This window comes from Bubalus bubalis, chromosome 7 (assembly GCF_019923935.1).
Source record: "Bubalus bubalis isolate 160015118507 breed Murrah chromosome 7, NDDB_SH_1, whole genome shotgun sequence".
Classification (NCBI taxonomy): Eukaryota; Metazoa; Chordata; class Mammalia; order Artiodactyla; family Bovidae; genus Bubalus; species Bubalus bubalis.
In genome coordinates, this window is record NC_059163.1 from 27265303 (window position 1) to 27291892 (window position 26590).

A 26590-nucleotide genomic window follows, 5' to 3' on the forward strand; every position below is an offset into this window, starting at 1 on the left:
ATCACAATAAACTGTAATTTAAGCAAGTAATAGGTTTGTTTTCTCATGAATTAAAAAGCCCAATTAATGAGCATCCAGGGCTGTCATCCAGGGATTAGACTCCTTCAATTATTTTATCTTAAAGTTTTGAGTATGTGGACTTGATACTTATGGAGGTTAAGGGGTAGCTCTCACACTTCACAGCATAGGGTATGCATTTCAGGCCATAAGGGAAAACGATCTGTGTAATAAGAGGACAAGGAGAGGGAGTGAGTCTCTTGAGATCCAGGTCTTCTGGAGGATGTGTTATTTGTGATGAGAAGTTTACCATCTCTAGGGGATTTTCCCAACTCAGGGATCGAACCCAGGTTTGATCAGTGTGGGCACATTCTTTACCTCTGAGCCACTAGGAAAGTCCATATCACCTTATGACTGGGTGGGGTGAATAATAGTATTGATGCAGAGGTTGTATTATTTTTCATTTGAAACCTGATTTTAGAAATATAGCTTTTTATAACTCTTCCATGAGTTTTTGGTCTTTTTTTAGAAATTTAAAACGTGGATCTCTGGAAACATCTTCGCACGCAGTACCTGAAAACATAGCTTTATTTCTACATTTATTTGTATTTTTAAAGAAGTTGCTATTGATCAATTCTATTATTTTACTAATTCATTGACTTCTGCTTTTATAAATTTATTTCTTCTTATATTGATTTTATTTTTTTACATTGATTTAGACACGACTGAGCAACTTCACTTTCACTTTTCACTTTCATGTATTGGAGAAGAAAATGGCAACCCACTCCAGTGTTCTTGCCTGGAGAATCCCAGGGACGGCGGAGCCTGGTGGGCTGCCATCTATGGGGTCGCACAGAGTCGGACACGACTGAGGCGACTTAGCAGCAGCAGCAGCAGCTTTTTCTTTGCTTCTTTAGTTCAATGCTTCTTTACTGTGAGTGTTGATTTTCCTCTTTAACCTAAGAATTACTTTGGAAAATGACCTTTAATTAGTTTCTAAGTTGTTAAATTTTCTCTCAGTTTCAAAACCTTAGCAATTTTTTTGCATTGTGAATAAAGAAGTTGTCTTAGACAGTTCTTACTCTTTGAAATTTATTTAATATAAAAACTTTCTTTGTAGTATAATATGTGACACATTTTTATATTTTTTTTATAGGATTTGAAAAGTAAGTTGTATTGCCTAGAGCTGAGGATTAGTTACCAGCACTGAAATAAAACTTACTAATGACAGAATTTAAATCACCTTTATCATTATTTTTGCCCAGTTGGTTTATGGAAAATAAGAACGGTAAGTGAAATCGTTCTACTGTTATTAAATTTATGTGACACTATTCTTGCCTTTTAAAATATATTTTTCTTTATATAAGGAAGGTTAATGGAAATAATCTTTAATTTGAGTGATAATCTTCATCAGTATAAAACATTTGATTTCCCTTGAGTTATTTAAAAACACTTATGCAGCCCCAATTTTATTATGATAAACATTTTTTGTAAAATTTTAAAATAATATAGATTTGCATAAGTAGAAGCCAAGATCTTCTTGTTGCTCCAAGAATTTTATTCCCCTGATGTTCCATTATTAAAAGTCAGTTGTATAATCCTCCAGACTTTAAAAAGCCATGTATCAGTAGTTATTTTTTCATATTATATTATATAATCTATTTCTGAAATTCAACAATATGATATGGATAGCTGTGTCATTCTTTAATGGCTACCCATTACTTAATTTTATAAATTTACCATGGTTTATTTAATAATTCTCCTTTGAATGTCTTTAAGTTATCAAATTTTTTTGCTATTATAAACAACTTTATTTATTTATTTTTTATTTTTTTAATTTTATTTTATTTTTAAACTTTACAAAATTGTATTAGTTTTGCCAAATATCAAAATGAATCCAACATTAGATCTTGAATTCTGTTTTTGTCGGATAATAATTTTATGAAACTCCTCCGTTTTCACGAGTCTGATATAGCTTTGTCATTCATTAAAAAAAAATACTGCTTTTGAAAGCTTACAAATATGCTTTTCTTAAGTTCTCTGTTCAAATGTCACCTTATCCATGAGGACTTCCCTAAGCATGCTTTAAGAGATAGCTTTTCCCTCCTCCCCTCCTCCACCTACTTATGCTTTTTTTCCGTGTTTAATTTTCCGCATGATGTTTATCAACACTTGGCACTTGTTTATATATTTATTGTTATTGTTTGTTCCTTATTACCCCCTCTAAACTAGAAGGCAAGCTCCATGAGGAGCGGAACTTTATGAGTACAGTATTTGACAAAGCAGTTCCAAAACCTCTTGGATGTCGAGGGGTTTACCTGCTTAGGAAGGATAGTAAGTGGCCCACAGGTGGCTCTAGTGGTAAAGAACCCTGCTGCCAATGCAGGAGACATAAAAGATGTGGGTTCAATCCCTGGGTCGGGAAGATGCCCTGGAGGATGGCATGGCAACCTATTCCAGTATTCGCGCCTGGAGAATATCATGGACAGAAGAGCCTGGTGGGCTACAGTCTATAGGGTCGCAAACAGTTGGATATGACTGAAGAGACTCAGCACACACGCTTGCACCTTACAGCCGGTAATCTTAAGATGGTTCCTTGTACTGTAATTCCTTTCTGAACACACCAGTGAAGGATGTGAACATGGCATCCTATCTTCTAAGTCTTAAATCATTTATAACCTTCTGATGTTTTTTTTTTTTTTGTAGTCAATGACAATACATGATGTTGCCTTGAGGTTCATTTTTAAGAATATTTTTTCAAGCAGATTTGCTATGTTGTCAACTATCTGAGATCCGAGCATCTCTCAATAAGCTAGTAAGCCAGAAATGTTCAGGGATTCCAGAAATGACACTGGATTGGGTATCTTGTGGTTTGCTCTTCTCAAACTGAAGAGCAAAGCCACAGCTTACATGGCATATTTTGAGCTGAACAGTGAGACCAACTCACCAGTAGTGAGATGGCTGGATGGCATCACCAATGCGATGGACATGAACTTGGGCAAACTTCAGGAGACGGTGAAGGACAGAGAGGCCTGGCATGCTGCAGTCCATGGGATTGCAGGGAGTCGGACATGGTGGGGCAATTGAACAACAACAGTGAGACCAACACTTATACTTTACAACCTTAATAGTTTTTAATTCAATAATTTCAAAAAAATAAAGAGAAAAGTTTTACAACTAAAGAGACTCATGTATTCATTCAACAATTTTTTTTTTAATTGAAGACTTGTTGCCTGCCAGGCATTATGTTGCTTCAGTCGTGTCTAACTCTGTGCAAATCTATGGGCTGCAGCCCACCAGGCTCCTCTGTCCATGGGATTCTCTAGACAAGAATACTGTGGTGGGTTGCCATGCCCTTCTCCAGGGCATCTTCCCGACCCAGGGATTGAACCCACATCTTTTATGTCTCCTGCATTGGCAGCAGTGTTCTTTACCACTAGCGCCACCTGTGGGCCACTTACTATCCTTCCTCAGCAGATAGACACCACGACGTCCAAGAGGTTTGGGAATTGCTTTGTCAAGTACTGTACTCATAAAAAATAATCAAATAAAATGGAGGAGCAGTTACTACATGTCTAAAAGTCTACTCGAACACAAAATAATACCAACAAGCAGGACTTAGAATTAGTGGGTTTCCTGAAGGTAAAACAGTTCATTTGCTGATGAACTGCATGCTGTTGAAGAAGTAACCTAATGGATGAGCATGATAGTGCAGGTATTCCAGCATGATACCTCCTATAAGGATGCATTTCTTATGCTGCTCCTGGGGAGATGCTGAAATGGCTGTGCATCCAATGAAAGCTAAGATTGCAAATAGAATTTCAGAGACTATTTTGAATATCAAATTCAGAGACTATCTTAAAAGTCAATTATGGTATTCTATTGCCACATTTTTAGATCCAAATTAAAGTAGTAAGTTCATGCATAAAATATTAAAAATAAAAAATAAGCGAGAGCAAAAAAATTTCCTTTGCTTCTGAAAATGTTCAGAAAGCATCTTCTTCAAGCAATGCACAGAGATTCTGTTTGTGAGGTGGCTTCAATGAAATTGCATAATTACTGTTAACAAAAGCTTGAAGTCCAGAAGGTGCAGCAGAGACAAGAGGACTTGAAACCAGTTGCTACTAGAGGGGAAGGGCAACATTATTAGCAGCAGTAGCCTATTCTGACTAGAGGTGGCAGAAAATATCTTCCTTTTTTGCTAACCTAATTGATATTGTCAGTGTGTGGTACGTTGACCACACACAGGAGCAATTCAGCAGTCAATAGAGCTAGGAAATGCTTATTTCTGCACTATCCTGCCAACACTACACATTTGAGAGGTAATATTTTAAGCAATGAGATTGAAGTCATGATTCAGTTTATTTTGTGGAAAAATTTTCAGATATATCTTTGTCTCAAGAATTTCATTCTGTGATGGTAACCATATCACAAATGGTTATCCCACCAGAGATGGTGACCCCCAACTTTGGTTTTGACTATATCTGAATATTAAGTTCAAAGTTGACTCTTCAGTTTTGGGCACACAGATATATTCGTTACATTTCTATTGACTTGTGAATAGATACAAAAGAGCAGCCAGAATTCAAGGACTATGTAGCACCTACCACCGGATTTAAGAAAAAGAGCAACATGTTATTAATAGTCAGTGGTTTCCTCATCCAGTCCCCTTTCCCCAAAGGTATCCACTCTTCTAAATTTTGCATTTATCAGTTTCTTACTTTTCTTTACAGGTTTATGATATATGTTAACATCTCTGAACAATATAGTCTTAGTTTTGCATGTTCTTACTTTATATAAGTAGAATTATGTTTTTGTTTTTCTGTAACCAAAATTGTTAACATTGTATCTGAGATTAATCCATGTTGTGACGTTCATTTTCTTGGCACTATAGTATTTGACAGAGGATGAGATGGCTGGATGGCATTACCGACTCAATGGACGTGAGTTTGAGTGAACTCCGGGAGTTGGTGAGGGACAGGGAGGTCTGGCGTGCTGCGATTCATGGGGTTGCAAAGAGTCGGACACGACTGAGTGACTGATCTGATCTGATCTGATAGTATTTCATTGGATACACAGTCCATGTTTTATTTATTCATTCTACTCTCTATGGACTTGTTTTGATTTTTAAAAATTTACTCTTACACACAGTGTTACTATGAATATTCTTTGTTATGTGTCCAAACGCACAAATGCGAGAATGTTTCTTGTGTGTGTCTGGGGTGCAGACAATGAAGGAGTAAGAGGTTGGAAGTCAAGTTTCATTTTCCTCATATACATATCCAATTGTGTCAGCTGTCCTCTCCCCACTCTACGAGTGCCGCATCTATAATATACCCAGTGCCATTTATGAATGAGCCCATGTCTAGTGACTGTTCTGTTACATAGGTTTATTTGTGTCTTGGGGCACTGATACAATACTAAGTCTTCTAGTTTGTAAATATGCTATATCTCTTCATTTATTTAGATCTCCCTTCCTGTCTCTCAGTGAAGCTTTATAAGTTTTCCTATCAGAAGTATTTACATTTTGTTCCTCTGACCCTATGAAGATGCCAAAACCACTGTTAAGCCTCTCAGTTGAGTCTGAAAGATTGGCTGACATGCATTTGGCAAAATGCCAGACATATATCATTGGATTTCTATTCTTTGTAGATTTTGGCTTGGTAATTCAACACTCTCTTTTTAGCTTTTTGATACTTCAAAGATCATAGTTTTTATATTTTACAGAGTTATTTTAGTTTCCTTCAGCAAGAGAATTGGCCCAGATTACCCAGTCTGCCACCATTAGAGGAAGTCCCTAAATCTTTTTGTATTTGCATCCTCTAGATCTTTCCATTCTATCTCCTTTTTTCTTCTCCTCACATTCATGGTTTATCTCTTCTGCACCAAGTTTCACTTTATCGTTTGCTTCTTTCTTCCTGTTTGCTTAAATTTCCTTCAGCTTCTCTGATGGCTTTTCCTCTCCTCCCTTTCTTTGTATTTGAGTTAAAATATAGCTTATTTCAACTTCAGCTTCTTCAGCGTTACTGGTTGGGGCATAGACTTGGATTACTGTGATATTGAATGGTTTGCCCTGGAAACGAACAGAGATCATTCTGTCATTTTTGAGATTGCATCCAAGTACTGCATTTCGGACTCTTTTGTTGACCATGATGGCTACTCCATTTCTTCTGAGGGATTCCTGCCCGCAGTAGTAGATATAATGGTCATCTGAGTTAAATTCACCCATTCCAGTCCATTTTAGTTTGCGGATTCCTAGAATGTCGACATTCACTCTTGCTAATGGCAGAAAGTGAAGAGGAACTAAAAAGCCTCTTGATGAAAGTGAAAATGGAGAGTGAAAAAGTTGGCTTAAAGCTCAACATTCAGAAAATGAAGATCATGGCATGTGGTCCCATCACTTCATGGGAAATAGATGGGGAAACAGTGGAAACAGTGTCAGACTTTATTTTTGGGGGCTCCAAAATCACTGCAGATGGTGACTGCAGCCATGAAATTACAAGACGCTTACTCCTTGGAAGGAAAGTTATGTCCAACCTAGATAGCATATTCAAAAGCAGAGACATTACTTTGCAACAAAGGTCCATCTAGTCAAGGCTATGGTTTTTCCTGTGGTCATGTATGGATGTGAGAGTTGGACTGTGAAGAAGGCTGAGCGCTGAAGAATTGATGCTTTTGAAGTGTGGTGTTGGAGAAGACTCTTGAGAGTCCCTTGGACTGCAAGGAGATCCAACCAGTCCATTCTGAAGGAGATCAGGCCTGAGATTTCTTTGGAAGGTATGATGCTAAAGCTGAAACTCCAGTACTTTGGCCACCTCATGCAAAGAGTTGACTCATTGGACAAGACTCTGATGCTGGGAGGGATTGGGGGCAGGAGAAGAAGGGGATGACAGAGGATGAGATGGCTGGTTGGCATCACTGAGTCAATGGATGTGAGTCTGAGTGAACTCCGGGAGTTGGTGATGGACAGGGAGGCCTGGCATGCTGCAATTCATGGGGTCGAAAAGAGTCCGACACGACTGAGTGACTGAACTGAACTGAACTGATAGCTTATTTCATGATCAAGCAAAACAGAAATGAGCGTGGTGGAAGCTAAGAACATTAGCACTTCCCTCAAAACAAAGCAACATAACCACAATTCTGCCAGGATTCAACTGTAAAGCATGTTCACTTATCACGTTCATGATTCAGATGATAAAGTAGAAAATCAGGAAACAGTGCAAGTATTCAGAGAGCTTGGCTTCAGGTTAGGATAGATTTGGACTTCTGTCTCTCTCTACCGTTTGTAGCTGTGGAAACGGGCAGATCTAAGGACTGGGATTAATTAGTGTAAGCTGACCTCTCTTCCTCCTTTTTGTTGGTTAATAGATCAACGTTTTTGCCTATCTACGGTTATGTAATTGCCCGCTGCTCTTTGTATTCCACAACGAACAGAAGGGTTCCATTTTTTTAAGAAAAGAAAGATCACTGCATTTACTTTATCTGAAGTCCCAACTGGTAAATATTGTTGGCTGTCAGATGATTTGGGTCCTTTGAGTTATTTTGAAGTTTGAAATATCCAGTTTTGCTGGATTTGCTGACGGCACTACATTACCTAATTAAGTAAATGTCTGTCCTTTGGTATTTCGTTGGTTGGCACTAGGAAAAAGAGTTACGGTTTTGATGTAGGAGATTTCTGGGAGAACTCACTGAAGATGAATTACAGAAGATTAAGGGTGGAGAGGAGGAGAGGACTTTTGAGAAATTAACATTTCAGGAATTGAGAGTGATTACAGCTCTTGCCAGAGAGGTGTAACTTATACACAAAAGATCGAATTCTGAAAATTTATATATGCATTTAGTTTTAATAGTGTAATCACATTAAAATTCCCAAAGGATCCTAGCACATAAAGAAACCCGGTTGTAAATTTTTTTGTAAAGTGAAACGTTTCTTCTTTTCTTATTTTTAGAATATAAAATTCTATTAAAACAAATGTTGTATGGACTTGAAATGTTAGCTATTAAAAATATACTGGAAGTATAAACATATTATTCATTTACCAAGGAGCAGATTTTTCTAAAACAGACCAGGATAAAAAAGTAGCATATTGTTACCTACTTGAATTCTGGCATGTGTATTTTTCTAAGGCATATATTTTAAGTCTAAATTTTAGCAGATCAAGAATTTAGGTTTTCTTTTTCTTCTCTCCCCCTGTCTCTCTTTCCTTAATTTAGCTCTTAGTTTTCAAAGCTGGGAACGCCCACATTTTGATTCTTCTCTGTGGACAGCCTGTGTATGTAGTACCATGTACAGATAGCTACAGAAGAAGCATAGATGTCATCATAGTCTTATATAATATCATATATTTAAAAAAGTTAATTACTTCTTTCTTCCATTTCCTTAAGATTGCTGGGAAATTTGTACAATCTAGAGTAAGTAAACTAAGTACTGAAAGTATAGTTTTGTCATTTTAGGAAGCTTAATTCCAAATTTCAACTTGGCATCCCATGTCTTCTTTAGATGTATATGCCAGTCCAGCACCTTTTGTTCATAGCTAAATTGACGGTGGGTGTGCGTGCTAAGTTGCTTCAGTTGTGCCTAACTCTGTGTGACCCTATGGACTATAGCCTGCCAGGCTCCTTTGTCCATGGAATTTTCCAGGCAAGAATACTGGAGTGGGTTGCCATTCCTTTCTCCAGGGGATCTTCCAGATGCAGGGATTGAACCTGGGTCTCTTGCATTGCCAGCAGTTTCTTTATCAACTGAGCCACCTGGGAAGCCAAATTGACAAGAAGTATGCTTAAATAAATTACCATTCTCATTTCAACTAATGTCTCAGCAAGGACATGTGATTATAAACTAGTGGAAACATGAAAGTGGGAATTGGTGTGGGTAAAAGGATAGGGTATAGGAACATTTTATATCTTATTAAGACAGGAGTGTTGACACTTCAGACTGAATGGAATCTTGCCTTTGAAGCTGGCCTTGAGAATTGGAAGCTCTCTGGGAAAGAAAATACAAGCTCTGGAATCCAACTGTGGTGAAACGAAAAGATAAAGGTTTGATCCACTCTGGTGTTTACAAAGAACAGATATCCATGGCTAATGGCAACTCTTTTTCAGAAGGTCACTTCTGAACTCTTCTGCCTCCTAGAAAGTGATATTTATTTTAGAGAAGTTTCATCTCTACAGTACCCTGCCTTGTGTTGTCAATGTGTTATTAGGAGTTTTCCACTACAGAGAACTATCAAGAGAAAAAGACAAGGATGATCATGCAGCCAAGAATAATGTTCATTTACTTCTTTTCTCCAGATCCCTAAAGTGCTACATAAATAGGACAAACAAGAGAAAGAATGCTGATGATTCCTACTTTAACCACACTTGGTGGCAGACAACAGTTTTCTTTGGACCCCTTCAAGGCCAGAGTATGCAGCTTTATCACATCTGCTTGCATTACTTACATCAACTGGTATCACATAGTTTTATAGGCCTTGTAAACTCCCTTTTGGTATGGCCTAATGAAGGCAGTATGAAATGCCAGGGAAGATATTTCAACTCGTAATGAGGATCAGTACACACAGAAAGAATAGAGGTCCTGCCTTGCAATTAGTGAGGCTGACCTCGGAAGTCCTCACTCTCTTAGAAGTAAGTGCTCCTCTTGGATTTGATTCATAGTGAGGGAGGGTGTTCGGGCCTAGGGGACAATGTCTTTGATTCTCTCAGTGACTGGAGAGCGCCACTGAGATGTACAAGGTAAGGGCCAGTGATGCTGAAAGTCCTGTGAAACAGGAGGCAGTGCCACAAAGGAGGCATTGTTCTGCCTGGAGTGCAAATTACATTCCTCTTGAGGAAAAGACAGCAAGGACTGCAGAAACACTTTGTTTTCACATTGTCTTAGGTACCAGTTCTGTGTGGTAAAGTCAGTCCCCTACATATGAACCTTCAAGTTGTGAACTTTCAAAGATGTGGACGTGTGTTCCATCAATGTCAGGTGTGAGTGAAACTGCAGCCCGCCCTCCATCACCTACTGCAGAAGATCCTTCAGTTCTACCATCTCCCACCTCCTCTCCCTCCTCCAGTCAGTAACTCTTCTTGCCTGTTCATCAAGGCCAGCCCCTGTATGCCAGCTGTTGTACTGTACTACTGTACTTTTTAAGGTACTGTACTGTAATATTTAAAATGTTTTCTTTATTTTTTGTGTTTGTTTTTTAATGTATTATTTACATGAAAAGTATTACAAACCTATTATAGTACAGTACTATACAGCTAACTGTGTTAGTTGGGTGACTAGGCTAAATTGGTTGGACTTACAAACAAATTGGACTTACGAACGCACTTTCAGAATGGAACTTGTTCATATGTAGTGGGGGGTGGTGGTTATTGTTCCTTGAAACTTAGTGGATTAAAACAGCAATGTTTTATCATTTCTCATGATTCTGTGGGTTGATTGGGCTCAACTGGGTTGTTCTTCTCCAGATGGTGCAGCTGAGGACATTTGTACAGCTGCATTGAGCTGGGAGCTCAACTGGGCTTGGAACATTCAAGATGGCTTCCCTCTGTCCAGAGTTTTTCTCTAAGTGGCTTCTCCTTATTCTGTAGTCTAGCCTGAGCTTCTTTATGGCATGGTGGCTGGCTTCCAAGAGATTTTCCAGAAGTGCCCATATGGATGCTACAAGGCCTCTTATAGGCTAAGCTTGGAAACCACACATCACTCTGTCTCATTCTACTGGCAAAAGCAATTCCTAGAGTCAGCCCAGGTTCAAAGGGATGGTAAACAGAAGAGAGGAGCAGCAGTCTCACTGCAGCAGCCATGTGGATGGGAGGGTTTGTTCTAGCAACTTAAGAAAGGATCCTTCCACATATGATCACATGTGATTCTCTATGAGGTAGGAATTATTATCAATCCCCTTTTACAGAAGGTTGACCTGAGGCTTTCAGAAGTTAGTGACATGCTCAAGACTATACCACTGGTAAGTGGTTGGACTCAAAGCCTGGTTGCCTCATCCCAGATTCTTTTGTCTTCCTATTTTATTTTCTATTTTTTAAATTTAGAAGCTATTTCTGATTTAGGCAAAATGAGTGAGGCTTGTGCATGCTTCCTAATCAGTGGCTATTGAATATCTTCTGGACTTTCATCCTAAAATGTCTTGCAAATTGCCCATGGCCCCTATGCTGTTGTGTCCTCTCTAAGTCCAACTTCCTTGGACTGTGTTTGAAGCTTTGAACACTCTCCTCTATTCAAATGATGACATTCTTTCCCCTATTCTGATCTTGGCTAATATTGAACCAGAAAGCAGCTAATATAATCTGACTTGAGTGTTACCCAAGTATAGGGTAACAGTAGGCAGGATATTTCCTGCCTACTAGGCATCCATTTTTCCTCCTGGTAACAGAATCCCAGTTTTTCCTGGGGAATCCATTTCTCCCTTCCTTTTATTTCACGTGGCTCAAATGGCACTGAAGGTAAACCCTGCTGCAGGAGTTGGCAGGTGTTGAGGGCTGGCTGATCAGAGGTTTGCACTTCTCTTGTTATAGTCATTGATTCACAGGTGAGCACATGACCTGGACTAGGGCAATGATAAGCCACTAAAATTAAATTCAGTCTGGAACTTTTGGAGGGAGATCCAGAGAAGAAACATTTTCTTTTCTACTAGAGTTTCTGGGTAGAAGAGAGAGAAGTCCAGAGCTGCAGAGAGTGATCTTGTCCCTGCAATGTAAGAGGATGCAGGAGAATAAAGTCTGGAAACAGAGGGGAAATAATGATGAGGGTGAAATGGTCCAACAGCATCATTTGAGGCTCTGGAAAGGGTCAAAGCCAGATTTACCTCTGGATTTTTCAGGATGTTAGCCAAAAAACCCCCCTCTTTTTCTCCAACTAGTTGAAACAGAGTTTTCTATCAACTGCAATGGTAAGAATCCCAATTGATAGATTATTTGGGGTGACCAAAAGAACTCTTAGAAAAACACCCCACAATAAACATGCCTAGGAAAAAGCAATAACAATTCAGGACTTCCATTGTGATTCAAATGATGGAGATTCTAAAGTAGTATAATGATAAAACTCCAGGTTCAGTTCAGTTTAGTTCAGTCCAATTCTCATATCCATACATGACTGCTGGAAAAACCATTGCTTTGACTAGACAGACCTTTGTTGGCAAAGTAATGTCTCTGCTTTTTAATATGCTGTCTATGTTGGTCATAACTTTTCTTCCAAGGAGCAAGTGTCTTTTAATTTCATGGCTGCAGTAATGATCTGCAGTGATTTTGGAGGAACCAGAGATCAAATTGCCAACATCAATTGGATCATCAAAAAAGCAAGAGAGTTCCAGAAAAACATCTACTTCTGCTTTATTGACTACACTGAAGCCTTTGACTGAGTGGATCACAACAAACTGTGGAAAATTCTTAAAGAGATGGGAATACCAGATCACCTAACCTGCCTCCTAAGAAATCTATATGCAGGTCAAGAAGCAACTGTTATAACGGGACATGGAACAACAGACTGGTTCCAAATTGGGAAAGGAGTATGTCAAGGCTGTATGTTGTCACCCTGCTTATTTAATTTATATGTAGAGTACATCATGAGAAATGCTGGGCTGGATGAAGCTCAAACTGGAATCAAGATTGCCGGGAGAAATGTCAATAACCTCAGATATGCAGATGACACCACCCTTATGGCAGAAAACGAAGAAGAATGAAAGAACCTCTTGATAAAAGTGAAAGAGGAGCATGAAAAAGTTGGCTTAAAACTCAGCATTCAGAAAACTAAGATCATGGCATTTGATCCCATCACTTCATGGCAAATAGATGGGAAAACAGTGGAAATAATGAAAAACTCTGGGTAAATACTGGCAAGAGTGACATGAGACCAGGAATTCTATTCAGAAGAAACAAAATAGCAGTAAGTGCTAGTATACTGTAGCCTACAGGCAGCTTAGATTATGAATTGTACATTTTATTTATGAATTCAAGATTTCTAGCTCATTGCCTTGTACATAGTGATTACTAAAGCAATAAGAGCAACAACCCTAAACCCTAATACGTGGGACAGACAGCCTTTCCTGAGGACATGTAAAATGGGTGTTTCCATCACTTGCCAGCTATGGTCATTGCTTGTGCCTCCCTGGGGCATGGGAGACGGCAATGGCACCCCACTCCAGTACTCTTGCCTGGAAAATCCCATGGACAGAGGAGCCTGGTGGGCTGCAGTCCATGGGGTCGTGAAGAGTCGGACACGACTGAGCGACTTCACTTTCACTTTTCACTTTCATGCATTGGAGAAGGAAATGGCAACCCACTCCAGTGTTCTTGCCTGGAGAATCCCAGGGACGGGGAAGCCTGGTGGGCTGCCGTCTATGGGGTTGCATAGAGTCGGACGCAACTGAAGTGACTTAGCAGCAGCAGCAGCAGCCCCGGGGCACAGGCTGGAGAAGACTTCTGAAGCTTGGTGTAGGCTGTGGGAAAGGGTGAAGAATATAGGTCAAACTTGTTGTTCAGTTGCTCAGTCGTGTCTCACTCTTTGCCACTCCATGGATTGCAGCACGCCAGGCTTCCCTGTCTGTCACCATCTCCTGGAGTTTGCTCAAACTCAAGTCCATGGAGTCAGTGATGTCATCCAACCATCATATCCTGTGTCATCCCCTTCTCCCCCTGCCTTCCATCTTTCCCGCATCAGGGTCTTTTCTGATGAGTCTGCTCTTCTCATCAGGTGACCAAAGTATTGGAGCTTGGTCATATCTACCCAGCTGAAAAATGTTTTCTGCCATTGTATTTGGTTGGCTTGAGTCAAGTAGAGACTGAGTCTCAAGTAACCCTTGGAGGCCTGATGTACTCTTTCCAAATCCTTATCCTCTCTGCTGTGGTCTTTAGAGAAGGCGAAGAGTCACACATCAATGTGAACTTGTGGGATGTACTGATGGTATTTGTCAGAACTTCGTTGGAATAGTTAAGATAATGCTCTCTACTCCAAGTCATCCATGTACTAATTCCTGGGACCTCTGAATATGTTATGTTACATGGAAAAAGGGAATTAAGGTTGGTTACAAATTGAATGAGGACTACTGATCAAGAATGTATAGGCACTATTCTGGTTTATCTGGGTAGGTCCAATGTGATCACAAAGGTCCTTAAAGATGGAGGAGAGGCAGATGAGGAGGTAGGAGTGATGTGATGTGAGAGAGACTTGGCCTGCCATTTTGGCTTTGAAGACAGAGGAAGGGGACCATGAGCTAAGAGACTGGGAAAGACAAGGAGATAGTTTCTTTGCTAGAGCTGAAGAGGAGCCTACAAAAGAAGGCAGTCCTCCTGAAACCTTGATTTTAGCCATGTGAGACCCATGTCAGAGTTCTAATCTACAGAATGCTAAGGTAATACATTTGTATTGTTTTAAGCCACGAATTGTGCCCATCTATTTGTGACCCCATGGACTGTAGCCCACCAGGCTCTTCTGTCCATGAGATTACCCAGGCAAGAATACTGGAGTGGGTAGCCATTCTCTTCTCCAGGGGATCTTCTTGATACAGGGATCAGACCTGTATCTCCTGTATTGCAGGAGATTCTTTGCCAATTGAGTCATCACAGGCCATTTTAACCAACTAATTTTGTGGTAATTTGTTATGAAAAATAGAAAAACGATACAGATTTCCTTGCCATGAGAGAAAACTATAACATGGTATTTGAGTCACAGGATCAGAGTTGAATGGGATCTTGGAAGGCTTTGCTGCTGCTGCTGCTAAGTCACTTCAGTCGTGTCCAACTCTGTGCGACTCCATAGACAGCAGCCCACCAGGCTCCCCCATCCCTGGGATTCTCCAGACAAGAGTACTGGAGTGGGTTGCCATTTCCTTCTCCAAAGCATAAGCCTCCTTTACCATATATTTGATAAGTGGTCTTCCAGGCTGTGAGAACCTATTAGCAATGGGAATTGCTAATATCCAGAAGGTAATTTGTCCAATTTTTGAATGGTTTGAACCATCAAAGTTCTTTCCCATACAGCAAAAGCAGAAATGAGCTTTCCTATAGCATCATTTCTTTAGTTTTGGCTTTGTTTTCTAGAGTTGCACAGAAATTTTTCAAGTATCTAGTTTACAAAAGATAGTCCTTTAAGTATTTGAAGATTTAAGCATGAGTCCTTAAAGGGTTCTCTTTTTCTGACTGAATATCTTCATGTTCTTCTTGCAAATTTGATGGCACACATCCCCTGGTGACTAAAAGTGCAGTAAACACTGCAGATGCAGCTTGATCAATAGAGTATCTGCAGAGGCTTCATTATCTTCTTTGTTATGGACATCACACCTCCACGTTGCATTTCCTGCCAGGAGCATCTCTCTCATGTGCCCAGTGCTGTTTAAATAGCTCTTTCTCCTGCCATGATGGACACCTCTCTTTCCCTTCCCCAAAGCTCTGAATGCTCTTCTTTACATCTACTAGATTCCTGATATGTTTATTCTTGAAACATGCCCTGGTTTTCATATCATTCCTCTTCCTGGTCTCATTCTTTGTGTGAGCTGTGCTTGAACATGAAGTAGAAAAGAAGCTACAACTGATCCCATAATATAAGGGAAACAGCATGGGTTGTGTAGTCAGAAACCTGGATTCAAATCCCGACTTTCTGTTCTCCTGCCTCTGAGCTGCAGGGCAAGTTTCTTAGCCTCTCATGAACCTCAGTTTTCTCATCTGGAAAAAGATGAAGAATCATTCTTACTTGAGGCTCGTGGTGAGGATTAAATGAGATTGCCCATGAAATATGCAAAATATAGTCCTTGGCATGATTTACTGCATTTTCTCTCCAGCTTTCCCCACTACCTTCTACTTTTTTCCTCCTTTTCTTCATACAGTTAGAGAACAGTAAGAAATTGAGCCTCATAGGCTCAACTGAGAGAGTTCAGAATGATCATCATTGTGGGCTGGAGCAGTAGCGGACTTCTCGATGGCAGGGACTGGAATCAACCTTGCAGGTTGAGTGGGGGTCGGGGAGGGGGCTGAATACAGGGACGAGTAGGAAGGTTTGTTCTTTGACTTTGAAAGTGATGTTCATTTTTAAGCTTTCTGTAGATGAAGGCAAAGCTGCTAGCATTTTATGTAGGAAGGAACATTTTGTTTCTAACTCATTAATTTTGAAATCTAGTTGAAAGGAGTTGGGACATGATTTGACTGCTGTGATGAGACAAACATGAAACAAAACAAACCACAAACAGGCTGAGGCTTAAATTGCCTGGGTTCTGAGCAGGGAGGGACTCCACTGAGTATTTGTAAGCTAGAAGAGTTCATTTTCTGCTTCCTTAGGGAAACTTTTTTTTTTAAACTTAGCAGGCCTGGTTTGGGTAATGAAGACCAGACAACTGATGCTACCAGGTCACCAGGGTGGTGGAAAATCAGACTCAGGAGGGAACACTCAGAATGACCAGGAAAAATGGGTTCTGGGAAAGTTCTGTTATTGAGAGGAGCTAGACTCTATAAGCCTATCAATGTTTAGTTTTTAAGTTTTCCCAGAATTCATCTTTTTATATGGCTTGGCAAGCAATTATTTTATTTTTTTCTTATGAAATTATAATCTGGGACATCATTTTGAAAGGCTTGCCAGTAGCTATTCTTTGGTCTGTTCTGCCTCCGCTTGTTTTATTTTTAACCCTCTCTTGATTATTTCTAAACCCCTTAATCATAAAAGCTCATTTTCTTTTATTAGGAGGGATTTATTCACAAGGCTAACTCAGACATACACGGCATCTTTTAATATACATTACTGAATGCTGACATGGTTCTGCAAGCATTCAGAAATGCTTTCTGATAACAATACTCAAAATATATGGAAAAATAAAGAAGCTCATACCTAAGCTCATAATTTGAATCAATTTAGTTTTATATATACTGAAGAAATTCCTTTGACAATAATAACTAACTCAGCAGCCACGGGACTGACAACAGTGACCTCTTACTAGGTACCAGGTGACAGATTAAGTGTTAAAGATGAAACAAGAAACATGGTGGCTCAGTGGTAAAGAACTCCTCTGCTAATGCAAAAGTTGTGGATTTGATCCCTGGGCCAGGAAGATCCTCTGGAGAAGGAAATGGCAATCCACTCCAGTATTCTTGACTGGAGAATATGATGGACAGAGGAGCCTGGAGAGCTACAAAAGAGTTGATCACGACTGACTAACTAAACAAATGTTAGGAGAGGCCTCTGTCCTCAGAAAATAATGTTCCATTATGAAAGTTCATCTCCCTGATACCATTAGTGAAGAGAAAATAAATGAAGAAATTGAAAATTGTATAAATATTATGATGAAAGCAAAAATGAAGAATAGATAGAAATGAACAAATTCTGCTACGGACTGAATGTTGGTGTGCCCCGTCCTTCCACTCCCACCAAACTCACATGTTGAAACCTGATCACCAATGGAATGGTATCTGGAGATGGAGCCTTGGGAGGTGATTAGGCCATGAGGGCAGAGCACTCGCAAATGGGATGAAGGCCCTTATGAAAGAGACCCTGGTGAGCTCACTCTCAACAAGTGAGGACACAGCCAGCAGACTGTGAACCAGGGAGTGGGTTTTCATCAGCCGCCAAAGCTGGCATCTTGATCTTGGACTTCCCATCCTCCAGAAATGTGAGAAATAAATTTTGTTATTCACAAGTCACCCAGTCTGTGGTACTTGGGTTTTAGTAGGCCAAACAGACAGACAGGCTGTGATGAGAGCACCTACTGGTAATAAAGTGGACAAGAAGAGCTTCACTGAAGATTAACATTTAAGCCACAACTTACAGAGAAGAAGGAATTTATCTTTCAAAGCATGGGTAGAAGAATACTCAGGGCAGAGAAAATAGCATGTCCTAAGGCCCTGAGGCAGGAAAAAACTTGGCATATTCAAGAAGCCTAGAAAAGGCCAAGGGGCCTGGAACACACTGAGAGAGGAAGGAAAATAAATTTTGCTGGAGAGATTTCATCAGGTCAGTGATGTTTGAACTGATTCTACCTCAATAACAAATGCCGCTTCACTGTCTTCCCATCCATCTGGCACTTACAAATTTTCCCCAACCCTTGCCAAGCCAGGGGAATGAAAGAATCAACCCACTGCAAACATGCCAGCCTGTCTGACTTCTGTCTCTGCCACCCAGCGTTGAGGCTGTGGAACTTTCATCTATAACAATTTCATCTCAAAGCCTAAGAACAAACTTGACTTCCAGTAGCAGCATTTTAAGGAGCAATTGCTTAGGACTCTGGGACTCAGTCTCATATTTATCAATGGTCTATCTTTGGTTTTGTGCCTGTTCTGATAAATAGCTTCTGCCTCTTCTTGAAGGTCTGGTCCCAAACAATTTTTGTCAATGCATTCATTTATTCAATTAATTGAAAATTACGTGTTTATTGAGGGGCCTACTTTAGACAAGACACTGCCTTTGACCCTGGGAATATAAAGATAAATCAGATGGCTCCTTCCCCTGGGTCCTGGCAGGGTAGAGGGGAGGCAAGTGATGTGCTGGGTGCACAGGTAGGGAGCATAGTCTGTGGGATTCAGGGAGGGCTTCCTTGAAGAGGGGCAAAGAAGTAAATTTAGCCAAGCATGGGGACAAGGTGAGATGAGCAGAGTAGACAGTGGGGTGGAGCCTTCCCAGCAGAAAAGATGGCAGGAACCAAGAAGACAAGAAACAGCATAGTGTGGTGAACTCTTAGGGCAATAGACCCTTTTGCCATGTATCTGTGACATCAGGACTGGGACTTACGCTGCTGCCCCGGAACCCAGTTGTGCACCCGATCTCAGGTCCAATGACCTGTGCAGACCGCCCCGGGGCAGACTTGGTGCCCTTCATAACCTGCTCTGGGGCCTCCTGTGGTTATCTTCTGCCCACTTCTGTGCTTTGATCCTGCACTGCTCTCCCTCCCTGCACTTCCGACGTGATTTCCTGACGCCTGGGATGTTCTGTCCTCTTCTTGCTATCAACAGGTCATCTAGGGGTTGAGTTAGAGGGGCTGTGACCCTGACTCTACCCCAGATGATGCTTTTTTTGGGTTCTGAGGGTGGGAAGAGCACAGCTTGTTGACAAAGGGTTTCCATTGACCTCTTGTGGTCTCTGCTCTGGGCAGGGTCTGCTTCCTCTTAGAGTGATAAGGGTGAGAGGAGAGAAAGGCAAAGAGGTCATGGGCAGTGTGACAGTAACGGAGACCATTTCTGCCTTTAGAGCAAGAAAGGGTGATTACGAGAAGCTAAGGGAGGAAAGCAAAAGGCCAGGATTAAACTAACAGGGAAGCTCACTGGGTGTGTTCCCCACAAAACATGCAAACCAAATGACCCCTGGGGTTTGGCCGGTAGAGATGCAGAGGTTGGAAAACCTGAGCACAACTCTGTAGCACTTGACTGGCACTTTTCCTTCACAGAAATGCCCAGGAAAGAGATCCTGGAGAGAAAGCTCCGGAGCAATCACTCTGAAGGCAACACAACAGGGAGGAGGAAGTAGGACCTCTTGAGCAAAGTAGACTTTTGGGTAGATTTGAGTGATGACAGATGCTTTTGCCTTCCTCATCCATTTGCTTCTTCCTTCACTTGCTCATTAGTCTGTTTATCAAGATCCATTCATTAGCCTTTGTGCCTAGCACTGTGCTAGGTTTGGGAACTATATCTGTTATGGTAAGAGCCAGTTTCTTTTTTTTTTTAAGTTTTATTTTTTCTTTATTAAAGTATAGTTACTGTACAATATTATGTTGTACAGTATTGTACATATTGTAAAGATATTGCATATATTGTACAGATGTATAATATGGTTATTCACAATTTTTAAAGTTTATAATCCTTTTGTAGTTATAAAATACTGGCTATCATTCCCGTGTTGTACAATATATCTTTGTAGCTTATATTATACCTGAGAGTTTGTACTTCTTATTCCCTTCCCCCTAGATTGTCCCTACCCCTCTTCCTTTTCCCCACTGGTAACCGCTAGTTTGGGCTTCCCTGGTGGCTCAGTCATAAAGAATCCACCTGCCAATGCAGGAGGCGTGGGCTTAATCTCTGGGTTGGTACGATTCCCTGGAGGAGGAAATGGCAACCCACTCCAGTGTTCTTGCCTGGGAAATCCCATGGACAGAGGAGCCTACCGGGCTACAGTCCATGCATGGGGTTGCAAGAGTTGGACATGATTTAGTAACTAAACAGCTACAAATAAAACCATTTGTTCTCTGTATTTATGAGTCTGTAAGAGCAAGTTTCTTGACCTCATAGCACTGATGGACTGAATGGGTATACATGTGTTTGTGTATGTAAAATGTGATAAACAGCACAAACAAGCCATCCAGTGTTCCCTGGATGCACATAGCTTGGACAACTGACCTCCCCTAGGGATACAGGAAAGCTTTCTGGAACACATAATTGTCAAGCTGAGCTCAGATAGCACAGAAGGTGGGGAAGAACCAGCAGGGAGAGTGCTCTAAACACCAGCTGTAATGTGTGTAATGTACTACTTGTGAAGGGGTGTGATTCTTCAAGGTCATCCAGGCATTATGGCTTCTCATAAGGGAAGTGATGTTCGGGTGTGGTTTACCACTTCTGAGGATCGAATGAGTAACAGATCCTGTGAGAGAGCCTCAGGTTGGTGTAGGAAGCCCTCTGGTGCCCCCAGTGAAGCCACTCAGATCTCACTGATTTTAGCTTCAGCAGGGAAACTGGTTCCACAGAGTGCATATCACTGGGGGTGGGAGGGTCTGAAATCCCACTTTGAGCTCTCAACCTGGGTTTTTCCTCATCTTGCCCAGGTGCCCTCCAGCTGCAGCAGGATTTTGCTAAAGTAAGTGCCTCTGGGACCAAATTTCAGCTCATGAGACTGGAACGACGGATAAACCGCTCTGCCATCTTCCAGGTGGGCCCTTCTGGGAGGCAATCTGTACTCTTTTGCATCAGTGATCCTGATGCACCTGAACCCCAGTTGCTCACAGCAGTGACCTTGGTAATGAACTTTTGCATTGGCTTCCCCTCCTTTTCTATTTCTCCCCAACCCCTCTCTTCTGCTTCCTGGGATCACATGTCAAATAAGCCACCTGTGCTCGGCTCCACCTCAGGGGGTGACCCTGGGGAAGCCCAAATTTACAGAGTTGGACACCTAAAGTCAAGTGAAACTGTCCTTAACTTTTTTTGAAATAAATATTTTTACAGCTGATTAACAATGTCTTAATAGTTTCAGGTAGACAGCAAAGGGACTCAGTCATACATATACAGGTGTCCATTCTCCCCCACATGGACATCACCAGATGGCCAACACTGAAATCAGATTGATTATATTTGTTGCAGCCAAAGATGGAGAAGCTCTATACAGTCAGCAAAAACAAGACCAGGAGCTGATTGTGGCTCAGATCATGAACTCCTTATTGCCAAATTCAGACTGAAATTGAAGAAAGTAGGAAAAACCACTAGACCATTCAGGTATGACCTAAATCAAATCCCTTACAATTATACAGTGGAAGTGAGAAATAGATTTAAAGGACTAGGTCTGATAGACAAAGTGCCTGATGAACTATGGATGGAGGTTCGTGACATTGTACAGGAGACAGGAATCAAGATCATCCCCAAGAAAAAGAAATGTGAAAAAGCAAAATGGCTGTCTGAGGAGGCCTTACAAATAGCTGTGAAAAGAAGAGAAGAGAAAAGCAAAGGAGAAAAGTAAAGATATACCTGTTTGAATGCAGAGTTCCAAAAAAAAATAGCAAGGAGAGATAAGAAAGCCTTCCTCAGCGATCAATGCAAAGAAATAGAGGAAAACAATAGATGGGAAAGACTAGAGATCGCTTCAAGAAAATTAGAGATACCAAGGGAACATTTCATGCAAAGATGTGCTCAATAAAGGACAGAAATGGTATGGACCTAACAGAAGCAGAAGATATTAAGAAGAGGTGGCAAGAATATACAGAAGAACTGTACAAAAAATCATTATGACCCAGATAACCATGATGGTGTAATCACTCACCTAGAGCCAGACATCTTGGAATGTGAAGTCAAGTGGGCCTTAGGAATCATCACTATGAACAAAGCTAGTGGAGGTGATGGAATTCCAGTTGAGTTATTTCAAATCCTAAAAGATGATGCTGTGAAAGTGCTGCAAATTTGCCAGCAAATTTGGAAAACTCAGCAGTGGCCACAGGACTGGAAAAGGTCAGTTTTCATTCCAATCCCAAAGAAAGGCAATGCCAAAGAGTGTTCAAACTACCCCACAATTGCATTCATTTCACATGCTAGCAAAGTAATGCTCAAAATTCTCCAAGCCAGGCTTCAGCAATACATGAACTGTGAACTTCCAGATGTTCAAGTTGGATTTAGAAAAGGCAGGTGAACCAGAGGTCAAATTGCCAACATCCATTGGATCATTGAAAAAGCAAGAGAGTTCCAGAAAAACATCTATTTCTGATTCTTTGACTATGCCAAAGCCTTTGACAGTGTGGATCACAACAAAGTGTGGAAAATTCTGAAAGAGATGGGAATACCAGACCACCTGACCTGCCTCTTGAGAAACCTGTATGCAGGTCAGGAAGCAACAGTTAGAACTGGACATGGAACAACAGGCTGGTTCCACATAGGAAAAGGAGTATGTCAAGGCTGTATATTGTCATCCTGCTTACTTAACTTATATGCAGAATACATCATGAGAAACGCTGGGCTAGAAGAAGCACAAGCTGGAATCAAGATTGCCGGAAGAAATATCAATAACCTCAGATATGCAGATGACACCACCCTTATGGCAAAAGTGAAGAAGAACTAAAGAGCCTCTTGATGAAAGTGAAAAAGTTGGCTTAAAGCTCAACATTCAGAAAACTAGATTATGGCATCAAATCCCATCATTTCATGGAAGATAGGTGGGGAAATAGTGGAAACAGTGTCAGACTTTATTTTTTTGGGCTCCAAAATCACTGCAGATGGTGACTGCAGCCATGAAATTAAAAGACACATGCTCCTTGGAAGGAAAGCTATGACCAACCTGGACAGCATATTAAAAAGCAGAGACATTACTTTGCCAACAAAGGTCCATCTAGTCAAAGCTATGGTTTTTCCAGTAGTCATGTATAGATGTGAGAGTTGGACTATAAAGAAAGCTGAGCTCTGAAGAATTGATGCTTTTGAACTGTGATGTTGGAGAAGACTCTTGAGAGTCCCCTGGACTGCAAGAGTTCCATCCTAAATGAGATCAGTCCTGAGTGTTCATTGGAAGGATTGATGTTGAAGCTGAAACTCCAATACTTTGGCCACCTGATACGAAGAGCTGACTCATTTGTAGACTCTGATGCTGGGAAAGATTGAAGGCAAGAGGAGAAGGGGACGACGGAGGATGAGATGGTTGGATAGCATCCCCGACTCAATGGACATGAGTTTGAGTAAACTCTAGGAGTTGGTGATGGACAGGGAGGCCTGGTGAGCTGCAGTCCATGGGGTCGAAAAGAGTCAGACATGACTGAGTGACTGAACTGAACTGATTCTCCCCCAAACTCCCCTTCCCTCCAGACCTCCACAGAGCATTGAGCAGAGTTCTCTGTGCTATACAGTAAATCATTGTTGGTTATCCATTTTAAATATAGCACTGAGTACATGTCCATCCCAAACTCCCTAACTGTCCTTAACTTTTCATTGGGTTCTTCTTTATCAAATGCTGTATCTTGTGTTCCTGATGCACCTGTGATGCCACCTACTCAAAGGAATGTTCTGCCCATCCCCCTTCCCATTTTGCAGGTGAGTGAAGCTAAGGCTTAGCCCACTTCAAGTAAAACCCAGGATTAAAGCTCAGGATTTCTGATTTCAAATGAAATACCTTCTGGACTGCTCTCTTTGGCAATATCATGTTCTTCTCAGGAGAGTGATCCATTCCGTGTACCCATTCCCTGGGTTTTATTCTCCTCCTTTTGTCAGATGTCATCCCTTCAAGGGAATAATACAGTCAAAGTTGAAGCTTTTGAAAATGCTACCCGGTCCTCATTCATGATGTTTTAGAATTATCAATGCATGAAAAGCCACACCATTGTTTTAGAGAGCTCAAAATGAGAATCCAGAAATCATTGTTTCAAAGAATCAGTTCCCACCCCAAATTCCAGCTCCTGAGACTGTCATCCCATACTAAGACTCAGTATTGTGGTGATATTTTTAACACACCTGCTCCAGTTTAGAGGGGTGCTCTAGATTTCAGATGGAGTCTTTGCGTTCATATTTTCCAGGAGAAGAGCAGCAGTTTCCACCATGCTGAAGACATGCTGAACTCCTGGGCTGATCGCAACTGGATCTGAATGGTTCAGCTTCTTGTAAATTCTCATCAGCAGTATTACAATGAGGTATTCCAGGTCTGCTCCCTCCTTTTTCAAGTCTGCCTTAAAGGCTTGATTTGCACTAAAGGAAAAGAAGATCCCCTGACCTAACTAGTATATCAGAAAGAAGAATGAAGTAGAAATTTTGGCTCTTGGGCCATTCTAGTTTGTCATTTTGTGAAATTGGAGACAGATGGGTGCTGTCTGTGTTGTGGGAAATTCTGTCCTACATTCCAGCCAATGCTGGGAGTTCTGGAAGAGGACAGAGAGGGGAAGGAGAAAGCTATTTGGACAGGGAAGAATATATGCTAATTCTGTGACAAAAATAGCGTCAAATATGCAAACATTAATTTTCAGCAAGTCTCATTCTTAGCCCGTGTTTTTCCCTTTTCTAGATTTCACACTAGAAAGTGAATTTAAACTGGTCACTAACAGAAGCAGATTCAGAGGTCATCTGGCTTGTCTCTTACTGCAGAACATCAATTTATTATAAGCTCTAGGAGGCAGAAAGGACCACTGATGGTCAAATAATCAACCTATATTGAAGGCAGATTCTAACTAATTTTGAGCTGATCAGATTGTTGCTCCAAAGACCCAGTTAAGCAGCAATATGTGGGAGATGGGCTGTTGTGTGGAAAGAGTTGAGGTTTGCAGAAGAATGGGGTCCAAACTGCAGGGTTTCCATAACATAGTGGTGTGAAAGTGAAAGTGTTAGTCGCTCAGTTGTGGCCAACTCTTTGTGATCACAGGGAGTGTAGCCTGCCAGGCTCCTCTGTCCATGGGATTTTCCAGGCAAGAATACTGGAGTAGGCAGCCATTGCCTTCTCCAGGAGATCTTCCCAACCCAGGGATTGAACCTAGGTCTCCATAATTGCAGACAGATTCTTTACCCTCTGAGCCACCAGGGAAACCAACATAGTGGATCTCTCTACAAACAATCCCATCCCTTCTAACAGGCATCCTGAGACTTCTGGGATCTTGTTCTGGGCTGAGATGAAAGGGATCAGGTAGATTGCCGTGTTGGAGTGAGGAAAGATACAGTTAGAGAGGTGTCGTAGGGGGACTGGCAAGGTACTGAGGAAGCTCAAGGAGCATGGGTTTAGGTAGAACCCAAGCATTAAATGTTGAAGATCCACGGGCCTTGATGTCACTGAAGCAGGGTCTGGAATGGTGTTGACATGGTCCCTGCCAGGAACAAGACAGTTAGATTTATTTACAGAACAAGTGCTTAGTCGCTCAATCATGTCCAGCTGTTTGCGACCCCATGGACTGTAGCCCGCCAGGCTCCTCTGTCCACGGGGATTCTCCAGGCAAAAATAGTGGAGTGGGTTGCCGTTTCCTTCTCCTGGGATTTACAAAACAAGGAATGGGGGTAAAAACAAATCAAGGTTTTTTTGCCAGTATTGACTGAAAGAAGAGAAGAGAAGTCTTCACAAGAAAAGACAGAGGGTCGGTTTAGGAGATCCAACCAGTCCATTCTGAAGGAGATCAGCCCTGGGACTTCTTTGGAAGGAATGATGCTAAAGCTGAAACTCCAGTACTTTGGCCACCTCATGAGAAGAGTTGACTCATTGGAAAAGACTCTGATGCTGGGAGGGATTGGGGGCAAGAGGAGAAGGGGACGACAGAGGATGAGATGGCTGGATGGCATCACTGACTCGATGGACATGAGTCTGAGTGAACTCCAGGAGTTGGTGATGGACAGGGAGGCCTGGCGTGCTGCGATTCATGGGGTTGAAAAGAGTCAGACACGACTGAGCGACTTATCTGAACTGATCTGACAGGGAGAGTGAATCAGTCTCCATGGAAAGCAAGTAGAAAGTTGTTCTGTGTCCTTGGTCCAATTTTTTTTGAGCCTCAGTTCCTCATTTGTGAAATAGACATAAAAATTCTTCCTGTATTCCATGTGTGTCTGCTTAGTTACTCAGTCATGTCCAACTTTTTGCAACCCTTTGGACTGTAGGCTGCCAGGCTCCACTGTCCATGGAATTTCCCAGGCAAGAATACTGAAGTGGGTTGCTGTTTCCTTCTCCAGGGGATCTTCCTGTCCCAGGAATCAAACCTGTGTCTCCTGCACTGCAGGCAGATTCTTTACCAGATGAGCCATCATGGAAGGAATTAAAATCAAGTGGGATCATTTTGTAAACAATAAGATGGTTATATGAAGTTCAGTGATGTCTCATCATTTACAAGGGGGAACGGAGGCATTCCTATGGTGAAACACATGCTTTATTGGCTAGGGGATGGGCTCTCACTCTGCAGTAGATCCTAAAGGAGGTTTCTTGATTACTTCATAGTTCCAATCATGAAATTTTTGTGAATTCATACTAATTTTCATAAATATCATATTA

General features: G+C 41.3%; 1 long non-coding RNA gene across 2 annotated transcripts; it reads left to right on the forward strand.

The window, feature by feature from the left end:
* The first annotated feature begins 794 nt into the window (after positions 1–794).
* Positions 795–25815, forward strand: LOC123334408. Of its 2 annotated transcripts, XR_006552192.2 has the most exons (5): positions 795–931; positions 1154–1285; positions 9289–9401; positions 20718–20821; positions 24153–25815. It is a non-coding gene; the product is annotated as an uncharacterized LOC123334408 (long non-coding RNA). The 2 variants fall into 2 exon arrangements; XR_006552191.1 differs by lacking the exon at positions 24153–25815 and having other exon boundaries at positions 20718–21196.
* The last annotated feature ends 775 nt before the right edge of the window (positions 25816–26590 follow it).